The 24128-nt window shown below is 40.4% G+C and overlaps 1 protein-coding gene across 3 annotated transcripts in view; it reads right to left on the bottom strand.

The window, feature by feature from the left end:
• oxr1a (oxidation resistance 1a) overlaps positions 1–24128 on the bottom strand; it is a 171335-nt gene that overhangs the window by 75516 nt on the left and 71691 nt on the right. The gene's annotated exons all lie outside the window — the stretch shown is intronic.

The raw sequence follows: 24128 nt of genomic DNA on the forward strand, positions 1-24128 counted from the left end.
GACATAATTTGATAAAGATTATTACTCATTCATAATGCTTTGGCAAATAGTTAAAATATGAGAACACTTGAGACCCTTTCAAAATGCTTTAAATGGCTGTTTTAACACTAAGTTTACCTTATTATGCATTGATACGCAGATCTACAAATAAATAGTCTTCCTTATTTTTCCTCTTGATACAGATGGATAGTGATGGTAATAATCTGTATAGTACTTTTTAAATCTTCATATATGACCACATATGGCGACAATCTGATTTTAAGAAGTTATTTTATGTCGCACTTATTAAAGGTGCAGTATGTCTGCTTGGCGATCAAGGAAGTAGGAGTGGGTGATTTTCTGCAGAAAATGTTGATAGAATTTATATTAATATTAATATAAAGCACTGACCAGGCTATAAGGATTTTATAACTTTGCTTGAAATAATTTTTTCAGAAATGAAGTTTTCAGGACATTCACGCCGTCTTTTCACATGAAGCTCAGGGTTTATCTGCCTTATATGATGTCATCAGATGCTCCCTGGTTGGGTGATTATTTTCAGGAGGGTAGTGGAATAAACAATTTATAACAAAATATCCAAACAAATCTGAAGGGAAAAAAAACCCCAAAACAAACTATCATGGCATGTTGTTCTATAGGTAAGAAACATAGAAAAAGTCTTGCCAATAGCTTTAATGATGGTGCCATTATTCTGTTTGTACAGCGGTTTGCAGCACATAAAGTACATTTGTGTGCTGTATATTACTATAAACCTAGCATATGGATTCAGATTTAAACACTACAAGCAGTTTAACAATGGTAATGCTGTGATTTTATTGGATTCATAATAAGCTGGAGAGTCAGCTCTGTTTATGTCTCTTTATGGGAAAATCATGTCGGCATGCAACGATTAGAGGTTTAACTGTCTACAAGCGTGAGGGCAGATCGCGGAAAGACAGGACTGCATTCAACAAACTGGCATTTTATTGAACCACAACCACCAGCTCTACAGCATTTATGTGCAGCTAATAAAAGTAGAATAATAATTTGGGATTTTTATTACATCTAAAACATAAATCATTAAAATTACAAGAAATAAAAGCATGACATTTTCGACTTATATCTAACGAATGTAACCAACGTCTAAGTTTCACTTGCTGAAATTTTTCTTTTTTTTTTACTATATTCAGATCTTTTTGAGTCTTACATGTTAAGGTGACTTAATTAGTCAAGTATTCAAAGAACAGACAGCAGAAATGGTTAGAGATGTCTGCTGGTGCAGCAGGAGGGAAGCGGAGCGAGTTGAAGGAACACAAATGAAGACTGCAAAGCGAAACGTTGATGGACAGAAGAAAGTTGTAATAATTGGGCAGCAGGCTCAGAAAATGAACTTGGAACCCTCAAGTACATTATTCATCCTGCCAGCGCTGCAAAAGAAACCTCTAAAATGTTTCAAGGAACAAGAGGAAATCGGATCCAGCACTATTCATGCAGTGAGTAATTAAAACTGTGGGACTGTGGGAGCAGTTTTTGTTTTTCTTCCAGGAATAACACCAGCAAGTCATTTGTTGCTTTTGTGATTGCCCAGATGAAGCTGCAGCCACAGATGCCAGCACTGCGCTTGCATGACGATGGCCGTATATGTGCAACAAGAAATGTGCGTCATCTGCTGGCCATCTAGGGTACTGCAGACCCTGATCTGACCTTTGCCTGCTTTGTTTCTGCCTCTAAAGATGGAGACCATTTTCACTTAGAATTTGTCAATTTAAAAATGTTCCTATTATGCAATAAACATAAATAGGTCAACCCTAATTTTGAACATAAGAGTAGAGTAGAACACTTTCTATTCTATTCTTCAACTCTAAATAAAGACAGTTATTAAAAACCTCAGCTGAGTATATAAAGCATCTAAAAAATAAACATTTTAAACATTTATTCTAATCATGATAAAAAATTTATCACCATAAATGATAAATTGTAAACAATAAAATGCCCACCCCTACTAAAAACATATATCAATTTACTTCCACATCAAAATGGTGCTCTACTTTATGTTGGCTAATTGTAAAAAACCACAATAAAACACCATGAAATTTATAATTATGTGATAAAACGAAACAAAAAAAATAGTTCAAGGGGGCGTGACTGATTTTTTGCAATAACTTTAAACATCAGAAAATAAAACCTTTAACTGAAAGCTAACGCCAGCAGCTTGGAACCTGACTGAAGCGGCACCTGATGAGCTTCCAGGAGGATCTGATCTAACTAAATCTTTCTTCCTGACCGCCTGGCATCGCGTCAAGCCGAGTCCTTGATGGGCTCAACGCAACGCCAACAGACCCGGTGACATACCGCGCGGCTGCACGGCCGCCCCGAAGCTGTCATCAAGTCACCCTCGAGCTCCTCATAGGGCCTGGAGTCCTGCTCGTCACTTTGGCTGCAGAACACACAGCACACATCCTAACAATAACGGTCTGGAACTACTTCCTGTAAGAACACCTTCACCCTCTAATTAAGCTGTGCTGTGACCAAAGAGGAAAAATGAAAGAATTCCCCATGTGCTCGTCCAACTACATGAGCATCACTGCATGGAAATTACACGAGTGACTTTGTTCTACTTTAAGCCGGCGTGTTTGATGTGCGATTTCCTTGTTTTTAAGAGGTAATTAAAAGAGACTCTGGAGCAAAGCAGCTAACCGGCACTCATTGTGGTGTTATGTCTTTCTGAATCTCCATAAATTATTTGTGAGAGGCAGGTTGGTCCTCGCAGTGTGATTTTATTTATTTATTCATTTATGTTACGTCTTTTAGAGATGCAGCAATATTTCTGCCAGCGTTTACACTGCATTCATAATTCATACCATCACCTTTCTTATTAGTTTTCTATCCAGATCAGTTTCAGATGGAGTGCTAAGCAGAGAATTAACTTCTAATGTTGATTTCAGTTTGAGTTTGAAGCGACCTCCATCTCGTTAAAGTAGAAAACAAACCAAAAAAAAACAACAAAAAACTAACACCCACCTCTGTCAGTTTGTTTCTGGCTCACCTCGCTGCCAATTGGGAAGTAAAAATGGTTTTGCTTTTGGTTGTTTGTGTTTGCAAAACGATTAGCGCTTTTCTGTACTTTTTTTTTTTTTTTTAAATACCTTGATTCCAGGAACCGGTTCATGCCAAGCTGTTATAGACTCAATTGGATAATAAACACCCTTTGAATTTGCCTTGTGGCCAATTCTGGAGCAAAATCTACACAATTTATTTTTTGAATTAGGCTCTCAAGAGCCAGTTGTGACAGAATATATTGTTAAAACCCATTAAGAAACTGTTAAAACATTAATAAGTAGCTGCCTCCGCATTCGATAAATACTTCTTACTATGAAATCTTATTTAACATCTTTTCACAGCTATCAGTCCCTAAAGAGTTTCACAATTGTTTACATGATCGTTTTGCAAACAAGTCACAGATTTTGTGGTGCTAACTTAGAAATATTTTTCAATACTTGCTCTTATGTATGATGCTAAATGTGACGCTTTGTTACTCGCCGTATTGGGGTCCAGTAAAGAAGAGTCAAAAGTGATGTAAAAGTAAGAAATACTGCCACCTGTAGGTGGGAGCCAGTCACTTAAACGTTTTGTTTTTACTATTTTTGTGAAATATTTTGTGAATTTTAACAATCGCAGAATTGAAAAAAAAAAAAAAAAGTTCAATGTAATTTGGCATCTGGAGTCTAGAGGACCGCATGACAAGCTAACTTTGAGTTTGCCACGTGCCTTAGAAGAGCTCTACACCAGATTTTATCATCTGTCAAAGGGAGAGACTAGGGAATGAAAGCTAATCCAAGTTAACAGAGACGGTTACATAAGCATGGCACTTGAATGGCTACATTAACATGCAAACAAATGCAGGGACAAGTTCTCGCACAATCCCAATCTGCCGTTTACAGCTGAAATAAAAGGCGCATAAACGCAGCAGAGTTCAGTCATGCAGCGCAAATGTACCTGCTGGCTAATACAAGCAAGCCTTTCAGTGTGTGTTCTGTTTAGAGGGCTTTATGGAGGAACGCCACGGCGGCTTCGGATAGTCATTGCCGTCGTGATGAGTGTCGGATGGCGTCTCTTGAAGCGGTCTGCGGAGCCGGAGCATAAACACCCAACATATATTGTTCGGAATTTCACTGCTGTTCTGCTCCATTATGCCGTGGCTCGTACGAGATGACGACCAATAAAAAGAGTCTGCCGGCAGGAGGAATCAGGCGGAGGCATCCGCACAATGGCAGCAATCACAGGTGTTAAACAGCCCTTGTCAGAAAAATCCCACCCTCTCTCAGATTTCACCTCTCCAAAGCCTGCCAGGCGCTACAACAGATGAACACATTTTTCTGCACTGGCAGTGGCATCCAAATATTCATGAGTGGGGCGACGGGAATCAACAGCGCTGCGGTGTCTGTGAAGACAACAACAATGCCAAGCTGACTCGCCAAGTCGTCTGGAGAAAGAGGGCCGCTTCGTTTTTCTGTGAGGATATCTGACTGACTTGCTTCATCCAGTCGTTATTTCACTAGAAAAACAGTACTGAACTTTCACCATCTTCCATTTTAGCACTTTTGTGAGCAGCAGTGAGGTCGTTTGGTCCGTGAGTCATAACCCCAACGTCACGGCTGATCATAAAATCCTCCATTAGCCTGGGCTTCCAGTGACAGCGTTCAGACTGACAAGGATGAGCAAAGGAGCATTTGAGGTAGGAATGTAATTTGCGAAAAGTACAAAAGTACAATCTTAACATTGGGCAATTCTTAAAGTAAAATAAAATTGTACTTGTTTTGAGATTTTAGATGGGGAAATTACTTCCGAAAAGCAACTGTTAAAATCTAGGAAAGTTTAAAAGGGCCATTTTGAAGCAACTTGAAGACTTTTCCTCCATACTGAGTAATTTATTCACAGGTGAAAGCAGTTGGACATTTTCCACGGAGTGTACAGCCCAGCAAATTTACCCAAAGATCACACTATGTAACCGCCTTCCCCACAGAGAACACGCTACAGGCCTCAGTTAGCAAGAAGATATATGGTGTGAATAAAGTAGTGCTTCTTGATTGGGAGAGCTGCAAAGTCCATTTTGTCTAGAGAATGTTGCAACAAAGTTGCATCCACCTGAAATGCAACATTTTGGAATGATAACCTTTGAACAGGCGAGAACTCAGTCCACATGGTCATCATCCCGGAGGAGTGAATGAAGATGAGTTTGGTTTCAATAGTTGGTTTAACTTGTCTTTTTAATCTTTTTATTTCACACAGTGTTGATCATAGACATACACTTTATTTCTTTTACTTTGGATTTTAGACATTTTTGAAACAATTGTTGTGTCTACTTTATTTTTACTTTCATTTTCCACAAATTTTAGGTTATTGGCCACTGTTGGTGTGTGGCATGATTCACCAATTATTCTAATATTGATTGAAAAGGTTTAACACCCATAACTGCCAGTTGTAACACTTCCGACACCAAATATACCTTAATATATATTAATACACACAGTGGACATTGTTTAAGCATTACTGCAGAAGCTGACATCTACAGTACTAACCCTTGTGTGACCACAATAACTATTTTTATTATGTCAGAATTATTCTCAGACATAACTCAGTACAGAGTCGATATTTTTCAGGACAAAGTTACCTTTTCTCAAATGATTTTTGCTTTTATGGGATTACTTTCCGAACGGGAGGGGGAAAATTCTCAAATCCTTCATGATATTTTCTCTAGAAAGCATGTGATTTCAACAACAGGCTGGATGTTTGCGTTTTCCCCCAGTTAATCATCCACCATTCAACAGAAGAAAATCTGTTTCCTAATTTTTTGAGGAATGCCAGACATATTGAATCTGGCCTACATCCCACCATATAATGGTAACACAATAATTAAACCAAACAAGACAGATTGAGAGTTCATTTCACGTTATGCATTCAAATTTAACTGCTTAGCATCTCTGTATGACTGGGAGATGAAGAAGCAGATGGAGTAAAGTAAGTCAAACCCACAGGTGCTTCCTGGTAACCCATTTGTTATGATAGAAGGAACAGAACTGGTTCAACCAGGTCTACAGTCCCCGGTTTAATCCCGATCTGCTTAGGTACAACACGATAAAATGGGAATAGTATAGAGATAAAAGGACAAATGGATAGAAAGAGAAAGGATGATAAATGATGGAAACCCAAACGCCTTCATTTTCAATCACGAATACTAAGAAAGGTTTAGAAGATTGTTCATAGATGCATATTTCTGACTTACATGTCAAAGTACATGTTTGGCAAGAAAAAACTCAGAGGATCTGTAAAAAAACAAAACAAAACAAAACAACAAATATATGTAAAATATGGTGGTGGCAGAATCATTCTGTGACAGTAAGTGGGAAAGCTTGTCAGAGTTGACAATATGGATGCACATCTTGAAATAAAAACTGTTAGAGGCTGGAAAAGTCTGGAGCCGAGGAGACAATACTGAAGTTAAATAGTTTAAATAGTTTAAATGAAACTAATTTCAGACATGGCCTAGTCAAAGATCAACCCAAACTTTAGTTGCAGTCTACTTAAGGGTTAGTTACACTAATCCTTAAGTATTAATCATAAACATTAGTTCTGCTCCATTGGTCTATTACTATATCAGCATGATTATTTAGCAGTAGCTAATGCTAAAGCGCTAACTTCAACCATATTGTCAATGACTTAACATGTTACAACATAGTACATCAACCTTAATTTTGCCTAACTGACCACATGCTTCACTTAGAAAGCCTGCAGGACAAAAAATGATTTTGAGCATTTTACTGTTTGACAGTGATGCATTCTGGGTCCAGATTGTAATGTACCGGATCCTGGGTGGAGAACGTGAGGTGAGAAAATGGAACTGTTGCATGAAGAGTCTTCACCCACTTCAAAGTAATATAAACGTCAAAACTACTTGAGAAATTCTTGGCAGTCAATAAGTAAAAGTTCAACACAGACGTCAAACTTTATTCAACTGACAGTTAAAAAAAAACAGCCAACTAAGTCAGGGATTAAAATTTATACAGAAAAATTAAGCTAGGTGAAGCTATGTGTGCTAAACGTTTTCATAAATGCTAAACAATTGTTGTGCTATTAGTGCATTCATGGACGAGTTCACACCTCTGTCAAACCCAATTGGGAACATATAAAAAAGGATGTAAAACTGACTGAGACTGAGCTATTTGACAAAGTGAAATGGGATAAACCCGTCAGCCTGTTGAAGTGAAAAGATGGAGACTTTTCCCCAGAAGAGTTGCTGGTGAAATGGCAGTAAGTAGTGGTTCTACAGAGTACTGACTCAAAGGAGCTGAAAGAATTGAAAAGATTTCATGAACTTATTTGTAAAAAATCAAAAAATAAAAAGATACAAGTCTCTTTATCTTTTCCACTTTCCAACTATCCCGTCTTCTGTTTCCATGACATCATTTTAAACAACAAAGTACATAGTAAGGGCTGAACAGACTTGCTGTTTGAAAGTCACATTCCCGTTCATATCTGATGTCAGAGACTGTGGAGATAAGCCTCCCTATTGCAGCCTAACGCTTTTATCAGCGGTAGGAAATGCGACGGCGGAGGTGATGGTGGTGTGTCATCGTCTGGCCGGACACCGACCCGCCGCTGCCACATTTCAACCCGACATTATTGCCTGGCTTGTCCCTCTCAGGACACTTCTGCAGGGCGGCGAGCGGTGATCGATGGCGCCAGAGCGGTGGCCATCTTTCAGCGCCTCGTCCACTGCCCCCGCTCAGGGTCATCCATCCTCTGTGGGCGGCCTCGCCGTCTGAAGGCTCAGCAAGAGCCGGGGCGGCCTCAGCGACGGATGACCGCCGGCTTACCCGGAGGAACGCATCAGTCAGTTGCTCTTTCTGCCTCTGTGCATGCGCTTCATGTTGGGTCCTTGCAAGAGAGCCACGTGTGACGAGATGCACGACGGCTACCAGAAGACTCTTAATTATAGGCGCAAGAAGCAGACAACGGGAAAGGAGGCGAACGCGGGACGAGGGAGGGTCGAAGGAGGAAGGGAAAGAGAAGGGACATGCATCAGACATGCACCGCTGCTCCCTTCAATGCACGGTAATTTATTAAAATAATAAAGCCAAGCAGAGAGCTGAAGGTTAAGACCACAATAAACCTGACGGGGGAGACAGAACGCGGAAGCCACAACACAGGCAGTGCCAGGCAAACAAACAAAGCCAACACGCTGTTATGTCACCGACCACTAGCTTATCTGAGCCGAAACCCTCTGCAGGAGTTAATTACCTTCCTTTAAACTCAGACACAGTCGTATATTTCATCATTACCTTAAAAAAAAAAACAAAAAAAAACTGCCATAAATCACCTGCCTACAACAAAACCTCTAAAGGTGGCCCCAGACAGGAATTAAACGGCACCCAGAAACCCCAACATGCAGAGGGAGCTAAACTCAAGAGCCAGACAGACGTCTTAAATTCAAGAAGGATACAAAACGGGCGTTCTGGGGCCCCCACCCACATCACGGCTGCCGTAAAGCTGTCCTCAACTCAGACACTTTTCATCCATCACCTGACATCGCTCCTTCCACAAGTACACTAAGCTGGATAATGAATCCCCAACCCCAGGAGACGTGCTGGATGGATATGTTCCTGGCTAATTAACGAGCGGCAGACATATCGCATCGTTTGAGGCGTGACTGTCTCCGTGATTAAATGGATCCAACCTTTCGGGTAAGCAGAGGCTATAGACAATTAGGAACCAATGAAGATGTAATTAACTGTGTAGGGCGGGACTCATTGATAGTAATCAGTCTATTATTGAAACATACTCAACTTGCATGTCGCCTCTGGATATAAAAACTCAAGGTTTTGTATAGCCATGTGGTCACTTGTATAGAATAGAGATGTAATCTAAATCTAAACCATAAGTCATTGTCTCCAAATTTCAGCTGTTTAATTTGGTTAGCTACCAGCCTCTCTTTTATGGATTCAAAGAACGTCTTTCTCTTCTTCTTCATGGTTTGCGCCAGTGGCAACATCCAGTTGTGGACCGCGTGACTCGCAGGACGCAAAAAAAATGTTTTCATTGAAGTTTTGCGAAATAAATCAATTTCGATGCAGCAAAAAACCCAAAACAAAACAAAAAAAACCCACCTAATTCTACTGTCAAAACGTTTTATTGAAACTGGCGTGTTTCCATTAAGCAAATTTATTTTCAAAATGTCAAACTGCGCAATTATATCGTCAATGGAAATCCAGCTACAGCCTCTCCTGGTGAGTTTGCTTAACAAAGGTATTTGAAGTAGGAGGAGCCAAATCATGCAAATGTTATCCACTACTACAATAACTAAGTATTTAATCCAGAGATAATTCATCATATTTAGAAACCCTGTAGTACTGATAGTGTTTTCCTGCCTTGTAACATCTGAATCTGGACCTCTACAGACGTCTAAAAGAATATGGATAAGGTTTGACCAGCATTAAAATGTCAGGTAGAGATCTTGACAGGTTTTCTGCATGCTATTATTTTGTTGCTGCTTGTAAATATCCAAAAGTTTCACCTATAGGAATCTGAGAATTAACATTACTGGAAAGCAATTAATATAAAGACTAAAAAGCAGAGGACCGAATGTAGAACTCTGAGGTACGTCAGCAGTACTACAGATTGTTTTCCCACATTTTGTCCTGTTGTACAACACAGACAAAAATATTCTGAAAAATAAATATCAAATGAACTATAAAAGTATTCCTAATCCCAAATCTACAGTTGTTTAATGGGGAACAGGACAACCTAAAATCAACATTTATTGGAAAAGAAATCAATATATATATATATTTTTTGCAGGTTAGCTCAGGGAGAGTATCTTAGCATTTACCCTCGTGTGAGGACAATACATCAAGGCGTCACACCCGGGGAAAGATGACATCACGTCACACTTCAGTCAAACCAACATGCCACAGAAATGCCCAACAGCCTTTGCATTAAAATGTCTGAACAGACTGACGCTGACATTGTGAGGGACCCGAAAGAAATGGCAAAGAGAGCAAGCGGCCACAACCCCGGCAAACACTGCCTTGTGTGATTAATGTGTTGTCTCTTTAAATCAGTGCTGTTTTGGGTTGCTCCAAAAAGCTCTGTAATAATTGCTACAAAGTGCCTCAAAATTGAAAGCATAAATGCATTCTAGATGAGACATTTGCAATAAACATATTCAATGCACTTGTCCTAAATAACCCTCATGAAAGTAAACTCTAATTGAATTTTCGAGTGAGGGGATGCATTTTAAGCAGGGTTTCCTTTAGCGGCCGGCGGTTCTTCTAAGATTACCTCGTTTCGCCTTTGCAGGGAAAGAAAAGGACGTGCATAGGTTCACTATCAAACTCCCTTCCATAGTTCTTCCATACAGTGATTATTCTAATCATCCTCTCCACATGGCCCACGTGGAGAGGATGGAGTGGAGCGCTGAAAATCTTTTCCTCCAGCTACTCTTTCTTCTGGATAAACAGCAGCAAAGCAAATGTGGCCCTGGAAAGACTAAAAATATGACATTATTGGTGTTGTGGTATTAAAAGCTGAGGGGTGAAGGAGGTAAGGATGGGAAGAGGTGAAGAGCAGGGATAAACCAGGATCAGAGAGGTGGAATTGTCCTAAACTCCAACCGTTCTGGACCGGATCCAGCTGCCCTATCGGCTGTCATTATCGTCACTGATTAGGCTGCAAGGACAGTGAATGGAAGACACAAAAAAAATCAAAATAAAAAGCACTCAAAGAATTACGTCTCCATGAGGATTGGGATTGGTTGCTTGCTTGCTTGCATAAATAGAAGTGAGTTTGTCTTGATTTACATATCATAGGGATGCACCGATATTAAAAAGTGACCGTACCGATACCAATAAGTAAAAAAAAAAAAAAAGACTAACGTCTAACATCTGCCAATATCATTGTTGATGCAGATATATGGTGCATCCCTAGTATTTTTGATTAGATAATAAGTCACACATCTAAAATAAATCTTAGTAGAGTAACAGGGTCTGGGTTTGTCCTGGGGTCTTCTCCTAATGGTATGGTGATGTGGCGGTGACAGTCTGTGTAGGTCTATTGTGAAGAATTGAACAAATGTATATAATTCCTCACCACATCCTCAGAAGTATTCATGTTGCCAGCAAACAAAACAAAACAAAACAAAAACATTCTTCTTGCATTGACTTTAATTGCTCTAGATTTGGTATCACAGCCAACATGGACTGATTGCTCTGCTGCCATTGCCAAACTGCAACCCTACATAGACATCATTCAAAACCCCGTTTGCTGACTGGGCTAGTTGAAATTCAACCGGAAAAAAATCAACTCAATGGGAGAAATCCCAGATGAGCACTAAAAGGGAAATGAGAATCGAGCAAACCTACGCAGTGATGTTTTACTAAAGATCGTTAAAACAATTTGTGTTTCTCCTGCATGTGGTATACAAAAATACCACATGCTTTATTAGGTCATAAGTCTGGCATCACTGGGGAATCAATGTTGTTATCGATCATTTAAAGAGCCAGACTATTGGCACCAATGGCATTCTGCTCTCATAATTTCTGGAAGTGGTATTTCATACCTGCTTTGTCGTTTTTCTACTTCTTAAATAATGCTTTACTCTGGCTTTCGTAACCTAAAGAGAGCTTTTTCTATTTCTCAATAAGTATATTAACCCCCCCCAAAACAGAGCTGTTTTATGCCTATAAATTCATGAGCTAAAGAGAAACAAATATCAACAGTTATGCGAAGTGGCAGATCTTATTTTCCCTCTGCTGTGGAATAAATCAATAGCAGGGGCCGGTCTAAGCAATCGACAGCGGAAAACTGCTTACTCTTCATTTGAGCAATATGTAATCAATCCCAGGCACAGGATGGCTGCAGCACTTTCCAAACTAAGTGGGGAAAAAGGTGGGATTACTGGCTCACTGGCATTTATAAATTGAGCCCAACAAGAGAAGGGCCACCAAGAGACTCCCGGTCAACATAATTACACCGGCAGGCCAATAAATCCGAGGCACAGATCTTTTTACAGCAGAACTGCAGTAAATTCAGCTGATTTCCCCCACACTGTGGCTTTTTTCTTTCTTTCTTCCTTTTTTTTTTGCACAACAGAAGGAAACATTTATGCTTTTATAGCTGTCTAAAGATTGGAAAAGGAAGAAGAAAAAATAAACAAAACAAACAAAGTGGCCTTGGTTGCTACAAAACTCTGTGCCATTTTTGCTTCGGGCCAAGCTGTGACTCAGTGCAATGATTTAGATCTGCACAGTGTCGACTCATACGCATGACAGAATAATACACGGTGGAGAAAAATCTGCATTTGCTGCCCTTGGCATCAGTGAAGGTAAAGCGGACTGGAAGTCCTGCTTTTGCAAAGACAAAAAAACCCAAACGTGACTGAAAATCCTCTGAGGACATTTTAGGAATGGGAAAATGTCAGAAAAATACGAAAAGCTAATGTGATACTGATCTACTGTCCAGTGAGAACACCAGAGGATGAGAGACCGCTACAACAAACGCCTGCGTCCTGAATGCGTAAAACATCCGGAGCAGATACTCTCCTTGTCGCACTCCTGTAATCTGTGAGTGCTGTTGTTGCTGGGCAGAGATGTGCCCAGATATCGGCACGTCACCGGAATCTGCCCTGGCTGGTGAGGGAAACCTTTTTACCTCTGACAGATTGCGCTATCAACAGTCACTGTTGACCGCTTAATGGCCCAGCGTGGTCCGACCGAAGTCAGTCAACGTATGTGCATCAGGTTTGTGTAAAAATGAACGTCCTGCGAACATGCTGGGTTTGGAAATGTTGACAGGGTTTTGAAAATATCAGACTCAATGCAGGGAATATATACAGACTGCTGATTACAGTTAGTAAAACATGCTAACAGAGCTAATCTCTAAAGTGAAGTACCGACTGAAATGTCCACAGCAAATCTTTTGTTTTAAAACAATATAACTCTTATAGAGTCTGTTCTCTCACACATACAATGGGTCATTGCTGCTCATACTAGAAACAGTAATTTACAGTACCAAGAAGGCCAAAAAAAAAAAAAAATTTTAAAGTTGTTGATTACAGTTCCTAAAAAGAGATGAGAATCAGCTCAAATTGGCAAATCAAAGCTATGATCAATCCATTAGAATTTCCCTAAATAATCTTAAACATCATATTGTTTAAAAAGCAAAACATCACATTTCAAACATCTGGGAACTTTTCAGTTTTCCAAATGTTTGATTCATATATAATTTTCTTTCTACATTACAATTGTACACAACTTTGTGCTGGTCTTTCACATCAAATTCTAATGAAATATACTTAAGTTTGTGGTTGTAATGCGACAAAATATGGAAAAGTTCAAGGGGTGTGAATACTTTAGCAAGCTAAAGTAGCTTAATTTACTGATGGAATTTCTTTTGGATTCAAATTGGTTAGTGTTGGGGTGTTATCACACCCGAGGTGCTTAAAATCATTTGTAACTTTTATATCAGCTCAAAACACAACCTCTACTTTCTGTATTAATATTTGGAACTCCTTCACCAAAAACATCTGACCAATAAACAGACTGAATGTCCAGTGTGGTTTGTAGAAACATGTTTGGATTCATCCGGAGTTTTCTCCGCTTGAAAAGAAACCGAAACAAACGCAAAGCAAACAAGTTAAACCTCATCAACTGATTCGTACCAAAGTATATGCACTATAAGTGTGAAAATGCCCTTAAAAAATAGAGCCAGAGTCAAAACCTGTTCTTAAATCGTCTCTTGGTTGAGTTCTATTGCAATAAAATAAGCTCACTTCATTAAGCAACTCTTTCAAACGAGCCTAACAGTAAAACCAAACATGTATCAAGTCAAAGTAAAAAGCCCCCTGAATTCACGCAGTTTCTTTCTGAATCACCTTTAAGTGTCGTTTTATCAGCCACCGTCATAAAAAGGAACCTCCTAGATGGCAGTGATTAATTCCAGCGCCGGTCCGGTCCGGGCGACAATGTGGAGAATAATAAGCGCAGAGTAAAAAGTCATAACCGGGTAAAACAGAGGTGACATTCTCCGCCTGTAACCACATTAGCATCAAATCCTCTCCACTGCCAGCTAGAAACAGTTAAAGCGTACTATTAACCTTTGTGGTAATGGCTGCCAGCCCTCGCGGGGCCGGTACGCTGACCTTCCTGTCTGTGACTCATGGGCACCGGGATGCACCTCTGTCATACTTTACACCGCAGGCGGCTAACGCGAGATCCACCTGAATGAAACAAATGAGCTCTCTGTTGTTTCCGGGGTGTAATAATACCCCAGATGTATCAGATATCCCAATTAGGGTTGAGATTTGAGGTGTTTTGTTTTTTTCCCCCAGAATCATGCAGCCCTGGAGGCACATTGTCGTCAGGCTTTTCTTATCAACAGGCAGAATAAACTGTGGCACCTCAGGCAGCAGCGCTTTCTCTGGATTGACTCTGGAGGTTTTTGTACAAATTTTACCCAAACTGTCTGAAACCTTGGAGGTCGCATAGAAAACCAAATGTGTGCTGAGAAAGTCTTTCTTTTAAATACAAATCTGAAACAGCCATGACCTGACCTTCCATGTTTACATCGCATCAGTAAGTCAACATCAACTACAATGCTGCAGAAAACCTATTTGCAGCCCTTACACATTTTGTCTGTTTGCCACAGTTTAATATATAAGATCATAAAGCAAAATTAGCAATAACCTGCTGTAAGCACAAAATACAGTTTTCAAATTAAGATTTTAATTATTGAGGTAAAAAAATTTTAATGAAACAAACCTGGTCTTATGAATGGTATTATTGGCTGTTTTTGCTGAATCATGAATTATGTTACTAACTCCATTAACTCCGTCCTGATCTACAGAAGTACAAGAACAGATGAAAAGCAAAACAAGGTAAGCAAAATCAATCTGCATAAAAAGAGTTTCAAAAGGCCTTTTCTAAAGCTTTTGGGACTAAAGTGAACCCCAGTGAGAGCCAAAATGAGCAGCACATGGTGAAACGTCCTTGGAGTGGCTGGTCTGGCGAGATCACTCCAAGAGCAAATGGACAACTCATCCAGACGGTCACAAAAGAACCAGAGGTGTCTAAACAACTGTAAAGCCGCTACAGTTAAGATCGAAAAATTTTATTGAGAGGCAGGGCAAAGACGTCACCCATGGGAGATTTACAAAACCTCTGCTGACCAAAAATGACGCACAAGCTTGCTTTACATAGGTGGACTGACAAAATAAAACAATGAAATGGAACAATTTGGGAGGTGCGTGTCCCGTCACATCTGGCATAAACCAACAGCATCAGAAAAAAAAGGCGCTAGCGCTCAACACGCGGGAGGCGACGTCACTTCCTCTCAATTTTTTTTTCCTACAGAACTTGTACGGTTGATCGTCTCTCCTCCAGCCAAGCGATCGGCAAAATTTGTATAAGTGAAACGTCAAGCTTGTACACATAGATGTCACGCAAGCTTGTGACACAAAATAAGAAAGTAAAATAATGTTCAACTATTGTTGCTGTTGCTATTGCATAACTTGTGTTGAGTTGCCTGATGTTCAACGCTCTCCATATGGCAAGCAAATCAGTGTGATACCACTTGGTGTTTAAGGACTTGCTCCCCTAACAAGAACATAAAATCTGCTATTTACCAAAAACTCCTTAAGAAGAACATTCAACCATTAGTTCCTAATCTCAAGGTGTAACCAGTAGGTATCATCTTGAGTGGGCAAATAATTCATTCTTATTCAGCTTATTTTCTATTAACACATCAATTCACCAATTTAAAACTACAATTTTGAATCGACTTTGGTCATCTTTGTCTTATATTAAAATCAGTTTGAGTTGAAACATCTAAGCAGGACAAAAGAACAAAAACAGAGGAACTCTGCATGAGAGACGATACATTTCAGGCCACTTTAGCTATTCAGCTATAGGATAAGACTCGGAAGGACCGACAAGGACTGTCCAGACAAGAAAACTCTTTAGTTTTCAAAACATAATAGGAGAGAGGGGAAAAGAGGAGATCTGAGCACAAATCTGACTAGCCGTACCTAGCATCCCCAATCAGGTTGTAGCTCAACAAGAACAAGGTAATGCTGGTCTGGTGAGCCAACAGACAAGAGTCAAACACTGAGAGAAGCAGAACGACTGAAAAGCCTCAGATCTCTACAAAGACAGTAGCGAGACAGAAAGACTGAGTGGGAGGAAGGATGGGTAGGAAAAAGAGGTTCCTCCGGATTTGTAAAGAGGCTAAGCTGCCTTCTGGTGCTACGTGACCAGCCTGCGCTGCCAAGGCAAGACGGATCGGGCTTATCTCGGCGCACACAAGCAGCACCGCTGGCAAAAAGCACAGCGGCATGGCCGTGGGTTCTGCTGTCTGAGTGTGCCCAATCGCTCTTATCCCACCGCTTTCATTCACGTTTTACTGTCGTCCTCCCGTCACTGTTTAAGCCATCTCTCTTTATTTTGGGAATGGAGATGTTAAAGCGCGATTGTGACCACAGGGGTTGGGTTGATCGCTCACGTTCGAGGCGGATTTCGAGTCTGAGGTCTCTCATTTTTTCCCCTTTCACTCCGTCTTCACAGCTGGGTTTCCAATCGTGTGGTTTTAGACATGTTCAGCAAAACCAATGTAAAGGAAACCCTTCAGCAGTTCAGCTGCTCAGTTTTAATGTTTGCTATTAAAAGGTCATGGGAAACATACTTCCTAAACGTTTTGTCGCCATCTTACCCTCACAGTGTTAACTTTGTAGCATCTACAGTAGTGATGAGCAGGTTGCCTTCAATGCATACTGTTTGTAAGAAAAGATGGACTCCAAACCTTTTACACTTTTCGTCAGCGTTCCACCAGTTTGAACTCTTTTTACTGACATGCCAGAGGAAGAGTGCTACATACAGAAAGCATTTTCTCTGGTATCATGTAGCACATCGTTGCCTCTACCCCGCACCTGTTCCTGTACATTTGTCACTCTTTCTTCAGCATTTCAATGAGATCAAAATTTATTGGTATGCTTTGGGTAACTACAATGTTGTAGGGTCCAGTTCCGTTTAAATGATGGTCTCATATGTTTTGATACACATCAGGATTCATCACGGATCAGCATCCCCAACCATGCCACTTCCATCAATGTGCTTCACAGCTAGCATGAGCTTCTTTTCCTGGAATGCTGAATGTGGTCTATACTAAACGTTCTCTGCTCTAGTTGTCCAAATAATACAATGATAGGCTTGTTCTTTGAAAAAGAAGGTTCATAATTGATTTTCAATCAGTGAAGTTAAATTTATGCAGCCTTTTTCTCATTGACAGGCATACTTTCTCAAACGTAGCAGGAGCCTGCAATATGTTCCACTAACATTTTTCTACACTCTACTTTTAGACTGAACTTGCTTCGACAGAAAGAAAAAAAACAACAACAAAAAACGGAGGATGCAGGCAGTTGGCCTTCTTTTTGAAAGCTTTAAGCAGTTTGTTGGATCTCATTATGTTGTTCTTTCACACTTCAATAGTCAGGAGAACACCAAGCTGACTGAGGCTTAAACAAGGCGATGCTCCTTCAACATGCTGAGAAACAATGTTCTACTTTTCAGATGTGTAAAAATTCATCTCGGCAATATTAAGAACAGTAAAATATCTGGTCCATATGCCATATATTTCTGGCCCCAAGCCAAAAGCCCATAAACTTCTAGAGCCTTATTGCCTGATCCAAAATTAAACGCCTTATAGTCCTTGACTGTTATTTTTTGAATATCTCAGCAGAGGAAGAAATCACAGAGTGAATAAAAAATGCTACATTTCTCAAGAATAGCACATTTATTTGGCACAAATAGTCGTGCTTCCCTTTCAAAATGGGTGATTGGTTTACAATATAGTAGCAAAAAAGTCTTGTCTTGTAAAATTCAACATGGCGTCACTGACTGGGGGTGAAAACAGGATGACACATGTGAAGGAGTGAACACCAGGACTTTCACGTGGTCAACAATCGGATGTTGCCACTGGCGCAAACCATGAAGAAAAAGTCGACAGGAAGTAGTTCGACGATCACAGCATAGGACATTTTTTATTGACGTATTGCATGACCAAACTTATTCACCTGTGATTTTAATTGCATTTTGTCATTTAATGAAAACACAGCAATTGCAAAATTGTGTATTTTCGACATTAGCGGATTGTGTACATCGTTTGTATGCATTTGTAATTGAAATGCCGGTAATAATCCACTAGACTGGATGTATAGGTGACAGCTTAGGCAGAGTACATAGAAAGAAAGAAACCTCGCAACCTTTTGCCTATTAGATGATCAGTTTTCTACTTATCATTTCCTGTAATGAAAACAGACATTTTGATTAAGTATGAAAACCATACAACAGGTGGCCATTTGAACTACTCAAGCACAATGAAAGAAGCTCCACTGCTGCAGTAGGTGGAGCTGAAATCCCGGTGGAAGAGTGAGAGAGGCCGGCTAATGAATGATATGTAATCTGATCTCTCCTAATGAGAAGGAGAGGAGAAATGGTGTTGAGAGTGATAAGCAGCTTAAACTTTCAAACTTCGATATGCGCAATGTCATTTACTACCATGCAGTACAGACCAATGACAGATCATCAGTGAGATTATTAAGAAATTTGAAGGATCACTTGAGATGGTTTTAATGCATTAAAATATGGACAGATTGTAACAGATATGGAAACCTGTGGATCATGTGCTTGATGTTGCAGTTGAAGTGACTTTTCCATTTATATTCACATTTTGTCTCAGTGTTTTACTAGTTTTATATGATGGAGCAAAACAAAGTAGGTCATGAAGTTAAGGGGTGTGACTTGGAATACTTTAATGAGCAAAATCTGAAAAGTGTGACATGAATTTATGTTCATTCTGTCTTTTTTGAGTCTGAAGAGACACCATTTTTAGAAAAATTGCAGGTCTTTGAGGGTATCTATCAAACAAAGAGTTGCTCATCTGTCTTAACAAAATATTTCAAGCTCACTCAGACTAGACGAAGAGCATCTGAAGATCAGTTTTCCTTCCTTCCAGTCTCAGTTGGATTTCGGTCTATGCTCAGGCCGAAAATAAAAACCCCTAGAGGGTGAATATCTCCTGAAACGTCCACTGACACCAAGATCAGTCTTCGGTATCACATGGGCCGTTGCTAAGAAAGTTTTTGAGGTCGGAAGGATCAGAAGGAGCTCTCAGCATGGCCTGCTGAAGTGGAGTAGACCACACGTCAGTGAGAACTAATTAGCAAACAAAGCCGTAATCCAGAGCTATTCACAGAAAGAAGCAGGCATAGATGGATGCTAACCTTGACTCATGTCAGATGATTGCATCCGCCTTTAAGTTTCTTAAATGACTCATCTGGAGATTTTGATAAGCTGGTTAGATGATCTGATGCATTCAAAGACAGATGGTGGCTCTGGGCCTCTTATTACTTTATCACACATGTCATTTCTTTTTTTTGTTTCTTTACTTTATTATACTACACTCACTACTTCACATGCCTTTGGACCGGAGTGTGTATTTTGTGTTATAATTTTGTCCTTATACATTAAGTTATCCTAAATTCTGTAAATATGAAATTTATATTTGTATTTTTGTGTGAATCTGCGGGCTTAGATTGCCTGACACTTGCACCAGGATTTCCCCACTGCGGGAGAATAAAGGGGATTTCTATTCTATTCTATTGAGTTCTAATGGGAATATGAAATGCAGCATTTTCTTGTTGGCCTTCAGATTAGAGGGGCTAACTACTTGTGTATGCCACACTTTGCAGATATTTATTTGTAAAACAAATTGCATCATGTTGGACCATGGAACATGTTCTTTCCACTTGCCAAATTGTCACATTGTGTGTCACTATCATTAACAAACTGCTAAAATATTAGTAGCTATCGGTCTCTACATTCAATAAGTACTTCTTGTTTTTAAATACTATAGACATCTTTTCACATTGGTGTAATTTGGCAGCACACAGATAAGCTGCCTCCTATTGGCCATCAGATTGCTCTACGCCAATAATCCTCTAACTAAACTGTGTGAAAATGCTAAGTGCAATATCTTTACTGACTATCTTAATAGTCCAATATTAGTTTTATTGTTATATATATTTAGCAAAATATTGTTATTTGTATAATATTTATTCTAGATTTTAATTTATCTATTGATGTATTTATTTATTTTATTATTTATCTGCACCAGGAACAGATTTACAGTCACACATTTCACAATTTTCAGTATTTTTTTTTCTAGGCACTCCGGTAGCCAGGCAACAACGTTTTGCTGCTAGATTTACGTTCGTGTCTTTGTGCAATGACAATAAAGTAAGTCTAAGTCTCTAATTAACCAACTTTTTATCTGTTCTAGTTCTAGTTAAGCATTCCTCTAAAGTCTTGAGGGGCACATTAAAAGCCATGGCGGGCTGGATTTGGACCCCGAGCCTGGAGTTTGACACCTGGTCTATTATTTAAAACACCAACATATAAACACTAAAATATATTCAAGTTGGTTGTAAAATGTGATACTACAGGGGTATTAATATTTTAGAGAGGTGCTGTATTTGCTATTCTGAGCATGAGGGTGTTTACCTGGACTTCCCAAGAGATTTTAGGATAACGGATTAAAAGACCAGCAAAAAAAAAAAGACTTCACAACAACAGCGTGACAAGCAACTGAATAGGTAATTACTGGTATTTTTCTCAGCATGGAATCTTCGAGAAGAGCTTCTAATTAGCTCGAGCAAAACAACAAGAGGAAGGACGTTTTCTGGTCTGAACAAAGTGAAACTGTAAAATGCCCTCGCCCTACTCAGAGTATTCAAGGTTCAAAATTAAAGTAGGAGCTGGGAATGTGAATCCTGCTGAGAATACATTTCATCCCCTTTTAAATATGATTACAAATATGATTACAAATATGATAAACGGCGCTGGGTGTTATTGGCACCTCCGGCTGCCGTCTGTTCGTTAACGGACAGAGATGCGCCACCTGAGAACGACCACTTCCAGCCTTCCCATGACGCAAAAATGCAGCTGCTGGGTGACACAGAGAGAATAGTTTTAAAGGACAAACACACCTGTAAGAAGCTGCAGAATTAAGAAGTAAAGCAGCAGCAAGGTAGCAACTTAACACCCAACCTGACACCTTCTTCAATCTGCTGAATATCGGCTAATGGAAAAGCCGCCGCCCTCCTGAAACCGAGCGAGGTTTGTCGGTACGTCCCCTTTTTTTAATCCGACAGAGAAAATCCCATGAATAACTAACAGGAGAATAATCAGTCAGCCGGGCCCTACGGTTCACCGGCATGTGCCGTTCCCTCTCGTTTATTAGCATTTCCTGTGTCAGCGGCTCCAGCTAGACCATACTGCTGTGCTAGCAGAGCAAGGAGTCCAGTTTCTGTCTACAACCCAACAAGACACACAAAAAACACAACTTTTCCCACTCCAAGCAAAGAATTATTTGTGATAGGACGGCCCACCCAGGCTCTGACGGGTGATTGGTGTACTTGTATCCAACTCCGGTGCAGCTCTGCCACTAAAATTTTCATCTGCAGAAAAATCAATACTTGGCTTGATACGATTTCAGTCAGACAGGGAGCGTAACATTGCGAAAGGAGCCAAGGTTGGTGCCACAGCTTGTAGCGATCTGCTGGAGCCGTCTGTCCTTGTGACGGATTAGCCATCTCCTCACACCAAACCGCCCTTACCCCGCACCCCTGGTCAGACACGCAGGAAATGCATTAGACGATAACGAGAAAGTGGGGGTGGGCTCAAAAAAGATGGAGAGAGAGCAAAGAAATAGCAGAGAGATGAAGCACAGAGGAACATAAAATGGTAGTAGAAGAAAGAGGAAAACATGGGTGAGGGAGGGAAGGGAGGCAGATACCGACTGATCCACTGACATGCTGTCAATAATCATGTATCAAGATTTTAAAAGGTTTCAAAATTCTGTAAAGAGTCCTTTTAATGTCAGAGAAAATGTGTTTAAGCTAACCACTGGTAGCCAGCTGGCTAAAAGACGGCTCACACTGATTTACTACGCTGAAAAGGAAAATCAATGAGGTCATTTGGAAATACAAACCAGCCACAGAAAGCAAAAAAAATATATAAAAAATGCTTAGATGTGAAAACTAGCACGATTCCTGCATCCTACGAAGGCAGCATTAGCCGTGTTTCCATCGACGTTTTTTGACGCTCTTCTTGGAAAACGTTGGTGGAAATGGCAAAATTTGAAACAACTTCCTCAATTGGGCTAAAAAGTTTCTTAATTGCTTTTGGCTTTTCCAAAGAAAAAGGAGTTAATACAACAAAGGGATGAGAAAAACACATTTGCCAAGTAAGTTCTGAGGTAGCGAATGCTCCCGTCCTCTGGTCTGTCCCTTACTACAGGAACAAAATATGGAAAATGTCAAAGTCCAAACCTCGCTGCATTTTTCTGAGATGTCCGCTCCATGCTAGTTTGTGACCTCATCTTGCTTATTACAGCCATGAGTAAAGTCAACATCTGATAAAATTTCGCTTTGACTTAAATTTGGACGTGTTGACTCTGAGGTTATCGTACCGTCAGAATCTCCTACAGTCCCATGCATACACATGGGTTCTGTATAAGACCTGAACAGACTTCAAATAAAGAACTGTGTGTAAATCAGTACCAGCACTGGGCTATCAAACACTTTTCCCAGGTGTTTTTTGGCTGCTGGAGCTTGTAAATGAGGCTGATTCTGTGGAGATGGTCCGTTTAAGGGCGCTCGATAATCGGCCAACACCGCTATAATGAAGTAAAAAGGTCAGGCGAGGTCAAGGCACTTAGAGGCTGAATCGCAGGGAGTCCGAGGAGACCTGGCATCAAGTGTCACACTTTCTCCAGAACCTTTTCCATCCAATTCCTTTGGGTCCAGCTTCCCTTCCCTCTCCTCCAGAATCCCTGTTTCTTCATCTTTACCGTACCGTATATCACAGCACAGAGCCTTACCCTGTGCTCCGTCTTTGATGTCTTTACATCGACTTCCTTCTTTATGTTTGATCTTCTCCTTTCACTTGGCCTGCTTGCTTTATTTCTACCTGAACATCCCCATTATTAGCCTTCTCCTCACACTGATCTCCTCTGTCTCCTAATCCTTCAAATTTTGATTTTCACAATTTTGCCATTTTTAATTTGTCTCCATCTTTATCCTTCAAGCCTCTCTCCTTTGGATTTCCTCTCATCTTCTTTCTTTCAGCTCCTTTTCCTTCCCTCTTCTTATTTCCAGTTATCTAATTTCTCCTCCACTGTGTCTCATTCACCCTTCGCTTTCAATTTCTTTCCTCTTTTTTACCCTCCAATTAATTCGTCTTGCTTCTATGCCCCTCATTTTTTTCTTAATCTTTTCATTTCATCTCATTGCTTCCTGTTTTATCATCTCAGTTGCCTAGTTTGACTCCTCTCCCCCAGTTGAGCTCTTCCAGCATCGTTCCTCTGTCCTTTCCTTCACCTTAAGACCCCGGTAGTTTCGCCCACCCCCTTCTCTATAGCAACAGGGATGTGGAGTGAATCATTTGAGACGAAACAAGAACTGCTTCGCTCCGACTGCGTGAAACTGTCCTCGACTCCTCTTCTTTTTTGCGCCGCTGACATTCGGTTAAGCAGCTGTTCCTCATCTCGAGTCAAAGGACACATGCTTTTAATGGAAGAAGACCCCCGGCGCCATCAAACGCCACCCGGATGGGGGGGGTCTCATTTGTCAGGTCATTAAGATGTCTTTTGCGACGACGCTGGGTGCCTCTAATGACAGAGCTGTTTTAAGCTTTGCAGACGAGCACGGCCACATTATTAGTATCCCATTAGAATAAATTAGCATGATCAGCCCAGTAGGAGCAGCCGGACCTGGGTTGGACTCCATGAAATGCCACAGGGCTACGCTTGCAGAAACCCATCAAGATAGGAACTGGAGAGTTGGGGGAACTCACTAATCAACGTCTCATTACGCGCTGCAGCAGTGATGAGGCCTTATTTCTGAAGTCAGAGTGAAAACGCTGGCCTTGATCCGACCGCTGTGATTAACTCCTACAACTCGAGTGTTCAAGACTCGCACGGTTTGTTGTGTTGCAGTTAAAAGCCTGTAAAAGCACAATAAGTCAAAGACGCGCTTCCTTTAC

Source organism: Gambusia affinis, linkage group LG05, assembly GCF_019740435.1.
Source record: "Gambusia affinis linkage group LG05, SWU_Gaff_1.0, whole genome shotgun sequence".
Lineage (NCBI taxonomy): Eukaryota > Metazoa > Chordata > Actinopteri > Cyprinodontiformes > Poeciliidae > Gambusia > Gambusia affinis.